Genomic DNA, 12,347 nt, shown 5'->3' on the forward strand with positions numbered 1-12,347 from the left:
GCCCGGCCTCCAGTGGGAATATTAATAGCAGTATTTAAATGCTGCACAAACCTATAAGGCACGGTGTGTGGATGAGGAAACTATAACAACTTCTAAACAGAAGATATCCTATTATATACATATTAAATATATATATATGTATTTCTTAGAGACATCTCTAAGAAAAATATTTCTTTAACTCTGATTTGCTGAAAATTTTAAACTACTCTTCATCTTCATTTTATGCAATTTTAATAATCTTTCTTGGTACTTAAAGTCAATCAGTGGGAGAAGGGCAAAGAGGTGAAATTCAGCTGTAGTAGTGAGTTTCAAGTTATAGTTTTGCAAATCATGCTCTTTTTTTTTTTTTTTTTTTTTTTTTTTTTTTGAGACAGAGCCTTGCTCTGTTGCCCAGGCTGGAGTGCAGTGGTGAGAGCTCAGCTCACTGCAACCTCCACCTCCCAGGTTCAGGCAGTTCTCCTGCCTCAGCCTCCAGAGTAACTGGGATTACAGGCATGCACCACCACCCCTAGGTAATTTTTGTATTTTTAGTAGAGACAGGGTTTCGCCTTGTTGTCGAGGCTGGTCTCAAACTCCTGACCTCAATTGATCTGCCCACCTCAGCCTCCCAAACTGTTGGGATTACAGGCATGAGCTACCACGCCCAGCCCATACTGTTAAACTAAAACATTTTCTTAAAAATGTCTAGAGAATCAGCCAGGTACAATGACTCACATCTGTAATCCCAGCACTTTGGGAGGCCGAGGTGGGCAGATCACCTGAGGTTGGGAGTTCAAGACCAGCCTGACCAATGTGGAGAAACTCCATCTTTACTAAAAATACAAGATTAACCCAACATGGTAGCTCATGCCTATAATCCCAGCTACTTGGGAGGCTGAGGCAGGAGAATCACTTGAACCCAGGAGGCAGAGGTTGCAGTGAGCCAAGATCGCACAATTGCACTCCAGCCTGGGCAACAAAAGCAAAACTCTGTCTCAAAAAAAAAAGTCTAGAGAATCTCAAATATTAGTGATAAACTTTATTTACTTCATCAAGTGCTTACCACCATCCAGAGCTAATGATAATATTTATATGAAGCCATCAAACCAGGTGTAATATTTTAAAATGTAGAGTCCAAAGCACTTACCTTATTTGTGCTGAAACAAAATTAGCTCTCTTCATAGCAACTAGCAATTTAAATGGATATGTTAAAGGTATTGTTTATATTCTCTTGTGGTCATGAACCAGACTTTATCTGAATAAGATTTTTGCTGTATATTTTATAGAAGATGTGAATGTACTGAGATTCCTTTTTCATGTCTTTCCAACTTTAGTCTGTGTTTATTTGTAAAATTTTATTTATTTATTTATTTATTTATTTATTTATTTATTTATTTATTTGAGACAGACTCTCACTGTGTTGCCCAGGCCAGAGTGCAGTAGCGCAGTCTCAGCTTACTGCATCCTCCACCTCCCAGGTTCAAGCGATTCAGGCAATTCTCATGCCTCAGCCTCCCAAATAGCTGGGACTACAGGTGCACGCCACCACACCTGGTTAATTTTTGCATGTTCTGAAGAGACGGAGTTGCGCCCTGTTGGCCAGGCTAGTCTGGAACTCCTGACCTCAAACAATCTACCCACCTCAGCCTTCCAGAGTGCTGGGATTAGAGGCATGAGGTCATGCCAGATCTATTTGTAAAATTTTAAAACGTCTAATATACACTACACTTTATAAACCGATTATCATATTTAATTCTATTTAAACTTTATATCAAGAAAGACAACATGTGAGATTTCCATGAAAGTTCAAAATGTATTTTTATCACAAACATTGCTGAAATGTGAATGAGAATTCCGGGCATACCTTATCACAGCATTTCAGATTTTCAAAGGTCCTAAGGGTCTGGAATATCCAGGTATGTGATCATCCCTAACATAGCAGCAGTTCTTAAGTAACTGAAGGTAGATTTTTTTTATTTGCTATGCTTCACATTATTTCTAAAAAAGAACAACAAAAATCCTGGAATTACTTTGACTTGTGGGACTAAAAAAAGATTAATCATAAAATCTACTATCACTACAAATTGCTGATGGAATTCCTGTCACTCTATTCATACATAACTGTAAAATTGCCAATGAATATTTTAGGAATTAATCTGTGACTTGAGACACATTATATATGTAATCAAATGTGTATCTCAACAATAAAGTTATATGGTTTTATTAAATTTACTATTTTAAATATAAATGTTTCTTCTCACCTAAGTGATGATACTGATTTACTTGGAAAAAACTTTCTGTTATTTCAGGCTATAAAAATGATCAGGCAAGTTTATATAAACTTAGCTTAGTCAGGCATAATCATATTAAGAAGGTTAAATGGATATCACCCAAGAATTAAGATAAATGACATAGTTAGTGCCCAATTTCCTAAATTAGAATATGTGCACTTTAATAGTGACAAATTATGATTTAATGATGATGTTCATAAATGGATTATAAGGTCAACATTACCGGTCAAGACCTGCAGTCATCACGAACATAGAAAAGAGTAAGCTGCTTAACAGACTGTTGTCTATAAGAAAAATGTTCCAGTAAACTCTGACAAAGCAGGACATGCTAATATTTATCCAGAGGGCAGAAAGTCACATTTGTTGTTGCACAGTGAAAATTCTATTGATTTCTGTTGATTTTCTAAAGTCTAGTGAAAGACAATGTGATTATTGTGCTTCTGAAAAAGATTTCAAAAGTGACTTTAAGAGTTATGTCTATCACGTAGATAAGTGAACTAAGGCAGATGTATTAACATTAAGCATTTACTTTGACCATTTCAGTTGTTTTTCACTTACACACAGTAGGAGTTAGACTGTGAGGAAGGACCAAAATACGGATCATGCCCTTTCTGACTAATACACAACTTTCAGTCATTTCAGGAGGGCTATGATTTATCTCTCTGTACATGCTATGGAAAGAACCAATTACTATAAGCATAATCCAATTATCTCGTGTTTAGAAACATTCAGATAAAGATGTGAATGTAAATACTCTAAATTTGGAGGTAGAGTTTTTCTTTTTGTTGTTGTTTTGTTTTGTTTTTTTTGAGACGGAGTTTCGCTCTCGTTACCCAGGCTGGAGTGCAATGGCACGCTCTCGGCTCACCGCAACCTCCTCCTCCTGGGTTCAAGCAATTCTCCTGCCTCAGCCTCCCGAGTAGCTGGGATTACAGGCACGTGCCACCATGCCCAGCTATTTTTTGGTATTTTTAGTAGAGACGGGGTTTCACCGCATTGACCAGGATGGTCTCGATCTCTTGACCTCGTGATCCACCCGCCTCGGCCTCCCAAAGTGTTGGGATTACAGGCTTGAGCCACCGCGCCCGGCGGAGGTAGAGTTTTTCATGGAATGTAAACTCTTCTTCCACCAGTGGTATATTTTTAAGGGCGGAGGGGCATGAAACAGATCCCGCTTTCACAAAATTGGCTTCATTGATAAAGTTTTCCCTAACAAACTCTCTCTCTTATTTTTGCCCATTTTTTCATCTCCTTAAGCATTTGTCCTTTGTATTACAAACAATACAATTATACTATTTTATTTATTTTTATGTACAAATTAAGTTATTATTGCCAGGCACAGTGGCACATGCCTGTAGCCCCAGCTACTCAGAGGCTGAGGTGGGAGGATCACTTGAGCCCAGGAGTTCTGGGCTGTAATGCGCTATGCTGATCAGGTGTCCGAACTAAGTTCATCATCAATATGGTAACCTCCCAGGAGCGGGAGACCACCAGGTTGCCTAAGGAGGGGTGAACCGGTCCAGGTGGGAAACAGAGCAGGTCAAAACTAACATGCTGATCAGTATGAGATCATGCCTGTGAATAGGCACTATACTCCAGCCTAGGAAACACAGCGAGACCCCATCTCTAAAACAAAACAAAAAACGAAACAAAACAAAAATTTATTATTGACTCTAGTCACCCTGTTGTGCTATCAAGTACTAGATCTTATTCATTCTATTTTTTTGTATCGATTAACCATCCTCACCTCCACACCACTACCCACTACTCTTCCCAGCCTCTCCTAACCAGTTTTCTACTCTCTATGTTCATGAGTTCAATCATTTGGATTTTTAGATCCCGCAAATAAGTGAGAACATGCGATGTTTGTATTTCTGTGCCTGGCTTATTTCACTTAATATAATGACTTCCATTTCCAACCATATTGTTGCAAGTGACATAATCTCAATTTTTATTGTGGCTAAATAGTACTCCATTGTGTATAAGTACCACTTTTTTAATCCATTTATCTGTTCATGGATACTTAGGTTGTTTCCAAATCTTAGGTATTGTGAACAGTGCTACAACAAACATGGGAGTGTGGATATCTCTTCAATATACTGATTTCCTTTCTTTTGGGTATATACTCAGCAGTGGGATTGCTGGATCAAATAGTAGTTCTATTTTTGCTTTTTTGAGGAACCTCCAAATTGTTCTCTATGGTGGCTATATTAATTTCCCACCAACTGTGTTTCAGGATTCCCTTTTCTCCACATCCTTGCCAGCAACGGTCACTGTCTCTTTTGGATATAAGCCATTTTAATTGGGGTGAGATAATATCTCATTGTAGTTTTGATTTGCATTTCTCTGATGATCTGTGATGTCAAGCACATTTTCATATGCCTGTTTGCCATTTGTATATCTTCTTTTGAAAAATATCTATTCAAATCTTTGGCCCATTTTTAAAATCAGATTATTAGATTATTTTCCTATAGAGTTGTTTGCACTCCTTATATATTATGGTTATTCATCCCTTGTCAGGTGGATAGTTTGCAAATATTTTGTCCCATTCTGTGGGTTTTCGCTTCACTTTGTTGTTTCCCTTTCTATGCAGAAGCTTTTTAACTTGATGTGATCCCATTTGTCCATTTTGACTTTGGTTGCCTGTGCTAGTGGGGTATTACTCAAGAAATGTTGGCCAATGTCTTGCAAAGTATCCCCGATGTTTTCTTGCAGCAGGTCCATATTATGAGATCTTAGATGTAAGTCCTTAATCCATTTTGTTTTGACTTTTGTGTATGGCGAGGGATAGGAGTCTAATATCATTATTCTGTGTGTGGATATCCAATTTTCCCAGCACCATTAATTGAAGAGACAGTCTTTTCCCCAGTGTATGTTCTTGGCACCTTTGTCAAAAATGAGTTCATTGCCCTTTTGGCTCTCTGAGCAGCACCATGGCGGTTGGCAAGAACAAGCGCCTTATGAAAGGCGGCAAAAAGGAAGCCAAGAAGAAAGTGGTTGATCCATTTTCTAAGAAAGATTGGTATGATGTGAAAGCACCCACTATGTTCAATATAAGAAATATTGGAAAGACGCTATTCACTAGGACCCAAGGAACCAAAATTGCATCCAATGGCCTGAAGGGCCGAGTGTTTGAAGTTAGTCTTGCTGATTTGCAGAATGATGAAGTTGCATTTAGGAAATCCAAGCTCATTACTGAAGATGTTCAGGGCAAAAACTGCCTGACTAACTTCCATGGCATGGATCTTACCCGTGACAAAATGTGTTCCATGGTCAAAAAATGGCAGACAATGATTGAAGCTCATGTTGATGTCAAGACTACCGATGGTTACTTGCTTCGTCTGTTCTGTGTTGGTTTTACTAAAAAAACGCAACAATCAGATACGGAAGACCTCTTATGCTCTGCACCAACAGGTCCGCCAAATCCGGAAGAAGATGATGGAAATCATGACCCAAGAGGTGCAGACAAATGACTTGAAAGAAGTGGTCAATAAATTGATTCCAGACAGCATTGGAAAAGGCATAGAAAAGGCTTGCCAATCTATTTATCCTCTCCATGATGTCTTCGTTAGAAAAGTAAAAATGCTGAAGAAGCCCAAGTTTGAATTGGGAAAACTCATGGAGCCTCATGGTGAAGGTAGTAGTTCTGGAAAAGCCGCTGGAGATGAGACAGGTGCTAAAGTTGAACGAGCTGATGGATATGAACCACCAGTCCAAGAATCTGTTTAAAGTTCAGACTTACAGTAGTGGCAAATAAAAAGTTACTTGTGAAAAAAAAAAATGAGTTCATTATAGGTGTGTGGATTTGTTTCTGGGTTCTCTATTTTGTTGCATTTGTCTGTATTGGTATTTATACCAGTACCTTGGTGTTTTGGTTACTATAGCTCTGTAGTATAATTTTAAGTCAGGTAACATGGTTGCTCCAGGTTTTAACTTTTTGCTTAGGATAGCTTTGGCTATTCTGGGTCTTTGTGGCTCCATATAAATTTTAGGATTGTGTTTATTTCTGTTAAGAATGCCCTTGATATTTTGATAGGGATTGCATTGAATCTGTAGCTTGCACTTTAACAATATTAATTATTCCAATCCATAGCCAGGTGCAGTGGCTAACGCCTATAATCCCAGCAGTTTGAGAGGCCAAGGCGGGCAGATCATGAGGTCAAGAGATCGAGACCATCCTGGCCAACATGGTGAAACCCTGTCTCTACTAAAAAAAAATACAAAAATTAGCTGGGCGTGGTGGCATGTGCCTGCAGTCCCAGCCACTCCGGAGGCTGAGGCAGGAGAATTGCTTGAACCCAGGAGGCGGAGGTTGCAGTGAGCTGAGATTGTGCCACTGTACTCCAGCCTGGCACCTGGTGACAGAGCAAGAATCTGTCTTTAAAAACAAAAGAAAACAAAATACGAAAACAAATTATTCTAATTCATGAACACGGAATATCTTTCCATTTTTTTGGTGTCCTCTTCCATGTCTTTCATCAGTGTTTTATGATTTCCATCGTGGATGTCTTTTACTTCTTAGGTTAATTCCTAGGTACTTAATTTTATTCATGGCTATTGTAAATAGGATTACTTTTTTCTTTGTTTTTTGTTTGTTGGTTGGTTGGTTTTTAAGATAGAGTCTCACTCTCTTGCCCAGGCTGGAGTGCAGTGGTATGATCTTGGCTCACTGCAACCTCTGCCTGCCAGGTTCAAACAATTCTCCTGCTTCAGCCTCCTGACTAGCTGAGATTACAGGTGCCTGCCACCATGCCCAGCTAAGTTTTTTATTTTCAGTAAAGTCGGGGTTTCACCATGTTGGCCAGGCTGGTTGCAAACTCCTGACCTCAGATGATTTACCCGCCTCAACCTCCGAAAGTATCCAGCGAGCCATCATGCCTGGCCTGTAAATAGGATTCCTTTTTTATTTTTCAGATTGTTCACTGTTGGCATATAGAAATACTACTGATTTTTGGGAATAGGCTGGGCGCAGTGGCTCACGCCTGTAATCCCAGCACTTTGGGAGGCCGAGGTGGGTAGATCACCTGAGGTCAGGAGTTCGAGACCAACCTGGCCAATATGGAGAAACTCCATCTCTTAAAAAAAAAAAAATGCTACTGATTTTTCTATGTTGAATCTTGTATTCTGTAACTTTACTGAATTTGTTTTATCAGTTCTAATAGTTCTTTGGTAGTCTTTAGGTTTTTCTGAATAGAAGATTATATTGCCTTCAAAGAAAGATAATTTGACTTAGCTTTTTCAATTTGTATGCCCTTTATTGTTTCCCTTATCTGATTACTCTAGCTAGGACTTCCAGTATTATGTTGAATAACAATGGTGAAAGTGAGTGTCCTTGTTGTGGTCCAGAACTTAGAGGAAAGGCTTTCAGGTTTTCCCCATTTGATATAATACTAGTTGTGGGTCTGTCATATATGGCTTTTATTATGTTGAAGTGTATACCTTATATACTGAGGTGTTTTTTTTAGGGTTTTTAACATGAAGGAATGTTGAATTTTATCAAATGCTTTTTCAGGATTGATTGAGATGGTCAAATAGTTCTCATCCTTCATTCTGTGGATATGATGTATTACATTGATTGATTTGCATATTTTGAACCATCCTTGTATCCCAGTGATAAATTCAACATGGTCATGATGAATGATCTTTTCAATGTATTGTTAAATTTCATTTACTGGTATTTTGCTGAGGATTTTTGTGTCGATATTCATCAGAGATATTGGCCTGCAGTTTTTTTTTTTTTTTAATGTGTCTTTGTCTGGCTTTGATATCAGGGTAATACTAGCCTCATAGAATGGAGTTTGGAAGTGTTCCCTCCTCCTCTATTTTTTGGAATACTTTGAGTAGGATTAGTAAAACTTCTTTAAATTTTTGGTAGAATTCAGCCGTGAAGCCATTAGGTCTCAGGTTTTTCTTTACTTTTTTTTTTTTTTTTTTTTTTTTTTGAGACGGAGTTTCGCCCTTGTTACCCAGGCTGGAGTGCAATGGCGCGATCTCGGCTCACCGCAACCTCCGCCTCCTGGGCTCAGGCAATTCTCCTGCCTCAGCCTCCTGAGTAGCTGGGATTACAGGCACGCGCCACCATGCCCAGCTAATTTTTTGCACTTTTAGTAGAGACGAGGTTTCACCATGTTGACCAGGATGGTCTCGATCTCTCGACCTCGTGATCCACCCGCCTCGGCCTCCCAAAGTGCTGGGATTACAGGCTTGAGCCACCGCGCCCGGCGCTTTCTTTACTTTTTATTATGGCTTCTATTTTGTTTTGTTGTTGTTGTTGCTGCTGCTGCTGCTGCTGCTGTTTTATGTTATTTATTTATTTATTTATTTATTTATTTTTAGAGACGGGGTTTCGCCATGTTGGCCAGGCTGGTCTTGAACTCCTGACCTCAGGTGATCCACTCATCTTAGCCTTCCAAAGTGCTGGGATTACAGGCATAAGCCATCATGCCCGGCCTATGGCTTCCATTTTGTTACTTGTTATTGGCCTGTTCAGGATTTGGATTTCTTCCTGGTTCAATCTTGGTTGGTTGCATGTGTCTAGGCATTTGTCCGTTTTCCTAGTTTCCAATTTATTGGCATATAGTTGCTCATAGTAGCCACTAATCCTTTGAGTTTCCATGGTATCAGTTATAATGTCTCCTTTTTCATCTCTGATTTTATTTATCTGAATCTTTCCTTTTTTCTTCTTCACTAGTCTGGCTAAGGTTTGTTAATTTTGTTTAATTTTTCAAAAAAACATTTTTGTTTCATTGATCTTTTGTATTGTTTTCTTCATTTCGATTTCATTTATTTCTGCTCTAACCTTTATTATTGTTTGTCTTCCACTAATGGATTTGGTTTGCTCTTGTTTTTCTAGGTCTTTAAGATGCATCACTAGCTGGTTTATTCAAAATGTTTCTTCCTTTTTGATATAGACACTATAATCTTTTCTGTTAGTACTGCTTTTGCTGTATCCCATATATTTTGGTATGTTGTGTTTCCATTATCATTTGTTCCAAGAATTTTTTGTTTTTGTTTTTTTTTTTAATTTCTTCATTTACTTATTTGGGAACATATTGTTTAATTTCCATATATTTGTATAGTTTCCAAAATTCCTCTTGTCACTGATTTCTATTTTTATTTCATTGGGGTCAGAGAAGATGTTTGGTATTATTTCCATTTTTTGAATGTTTAAGACTTGTTTTGCAACCTAACACATGTTTGTCCTTGAGAATGATCCATGTGCTGAGGAAAAGAATGTGTATTCTGTAGCCGTTAGATGAAATGTTCTGCAAATATCTATTAGGTCCATTTGGTCTACAGTGCAGATAAGTGTAATTTTTTGTTGTGGATTTTCTATCAGGAAAATCTGTCCATTGCTGAAAGTCGGGTATTGAAGTCTCCAGCTGTTATTGCATTGGGGCCTATCTTTCTCTTTAGCTCTAATAATATTTGTTTTCTATATCTGGGTGTTGTAGTGGTGGGTGCATATATATTTTAAATTGTTATAGCCTCTTGCTGAATTGACACTTTATCATTATATAATGACCTTCTCTGTCTCTCCTTACAGTTTTTGTCTTGAAATCTATTTTGTCTAAGTATAGCTACTCCTGCTCTTGTTTTCTATTGGAATGGAATATCTTTTTTCCATCTATTTTGTTTTAGTATATTTGTGTCTTTATAAGTGAAGTGCATTTCTTGCAGAGAACAAATCATTGGGTCTTATGTTTTTAATCCATTCAGCCACTCTCTGTCTTTTGATTGTTGAGTTATACATTTACATTCAATGTTGTTATTGATAAGAAAGGACTTACTCCTGCCATTTTGTTGTTTTGGTTTGGTTTTTAAGATGGAATCTCACTCTGTCACCCAGGCTGGAGCGCAGTGGTGGGATCTCGGCTCACTGCGACCTCCACCTCCAGGGTTCAAGTGATTCTCCTGCTGCAGCCTGTCGAATAGCTGGGACTACAGGTGCGTGCCACCATGCCTAGCTAATTTTTTGTATTTTTAGTAGAGATGGGGTTTCACTGTGTTAGCCAGGATGGTCTCAATCTCCTAACCTCGTGATCCACCCACCTCTGCCTCCCAAAGTGCTAAGATTACAGGCGTGAGCTACCACACCCGGCTGTTATTTGCTTTTGTTTTAGTGTTTGTTTTGAGACGGAGTTCCGCTCTTGTTACCCAGGCTGGTGTGCAATGGCGCCATCTCGGCTCACCGCAACCTCCACCTCCTGGGTTCAGGCAATTCTCCTGCCTCAGCCTCCCAAGTAGCTGGCATTACAGGTGCGCACCACCATGCCCAGCTAATTTTTGTATTTTTAGTAGAGACGGAGTTTCACCATGTTGACCAGGATGGTCTCGATCTCTTGACCTCGTGATCCACCCGCCTCGGCCTCCCAAAGTGCTGGGATTATAGACGTGAGCCACCGCGGCCGCCCTTGTTATTTGTTTTATGGTCTTCTCTTCCTTCTTTCTTTCCTTCCCGTCTTCCTTTTAGTGAAAGTAACTTTCTCTGCTGATATGATTTAGTTTCTTGGCTGTTTTTTTTTTTTTTTTTTTTTTTTTTTTGCAGCCGTTGTATGTTTTTTGGTTTAAGGTTACTATGAGGGTTGCAAATACTATCTTATAACCCATTATTTTAAGCTGACAAGTTAACACTAATTGCATAAAAAACAGGCAAAATGAAAACTAACAAAGACTCTACACCTTAACTTCATTCCCCTGATTTTTAACTTTTTGTTGTTTCTCTTTAATCTTTTTTTTTTTCCACTTTAAGTTCTGGGATACATGTGCAGAACATGCAGGTCTGTTATATAAGTATGCATGTGCAATGGTGATTTGCTGCGCTTATCAACCTGTCATCTAGGTTTTAGGCCCTGCTTGCATTAAGTATTTCTCCTAATGCTCTCCCTCCCCTTGCGCCCCACCCCGCAATAAGCCCCGGTGTGTGATGTTTTCCTCCTGTGTCCATGTGTTCTCAGTGTTCAACTCCTGCTTGTCTGTTTCTCTTTAATCTTATTGTATTGTGATGTCTTGAAAAGTTGTTATAGTTATTTTTGATTGGTTCATAATTTAGTGTTTTTACTTAAGAGTAGTTCACACACCACAGTTACAATGTTACAGTATTCTGGTTTTTCTATGTACTTACTATTACTAGTGATGTTTATACCTTCAGATTATTTTATTGCTCATTAATATCCTTATCTTTCTAATTGAAATATTCCCTTTAGTATTTCTTCTTTTTTTTTTTTTTTTTTTTTTTTTTTTAATAGTTCACTGTCACCTAGGCTAGAGTGCAGTCAATGGCATGATCTCAGCTCGCTACAGCTTCTGGTGCCCAAGTTGAAGCAATTCTCCTGATTCAGCCTCTTAAGTAACTGGGATAACAGGCATACATCACCATGCCCGGCTAAATTTTTTTTTTTTTTTTTTTTTGAGACAGAGTCTCCTCTGTTGCCCAGGCTGGAGTGCAATGGCACAAAATCAGCTCACTGCAACCTCCACTTCCCAGGTTCAAGTGATTCTCCTGCCTCAGCCTCCTGAGTAGCTGGGATTACAGGCACGTGACACCATGCCTGGCTAATTCTTGTATTTTTAGTAGCAACGGGGTTTCACCATGTTGGTCAGGCTGGTCTGAAACTCCTGACCTCGTGATCTGCCCACCTCACCTCCCAGAGTACTGGGATTACAGGCGTGAGCCGCTGTGCTCGGCCCTCTCTATCTCTATCTCTAGCTCTATCTCTCTCTTTCATTTCTATCTCTATCTCTTTTGCTTTAGCATTTCTTATAAAACAGGTCTGATGAAAGCTGAGGGTGAAATCCTTCAGTTTTTGTTTGTCTGGGAAAGTATTTATTATTTCTCCTTCATTTTGAAGACTATTTTCACTGTACATACTATTCTGGGGTAAAAATTTTTTTCCTTTAGCACTTTGAATATGTCATGAAACTCTCTCCTGGCCTGTAAGGTTTCCACTGCAAAGTCTGCTGCTGGACGTACTGGAGCTCCATTGTATGTTATTTGTTTCTTTTCCCTTGCTGCTTTTAGGATCCCTTCTCTATCCTTGACCTTTGGGAGTTTGAGTATTAATTGCCTTGAGAAGT

At 38.9% G+C, this 12,347-nt stretch overlaps 1 pseudogene; it reads left to right on the forward strand.

Moving 5' to 3' along the window:
* Nucleotides 1-5,195: 5,195 nt before the first annotated feature.
* LOC101053314 (small ribosomal subunit protein eS1-like) lies at nucleotides 5,196-6,028 on the forward strand (annotated as a pseudogene).
* The last annotated feature ends 6,319 nt before the right edge of the window (nucleotides 6,029-12,347 follow it).

This window comes from Saimiri boliviensis, chromosome 3, assembly GCF_048565385.1.
Source record: "Saimiri boliviensis isolate mSaiBol1 chromosome 3, mSaiBol1.pri, whole genome shotgun sequence".
NCBI lineage: Eukaryota > Metazoa > Chordata > Mammalia > Primates > Cebidae > Saimiri > Saimiri boliviensis.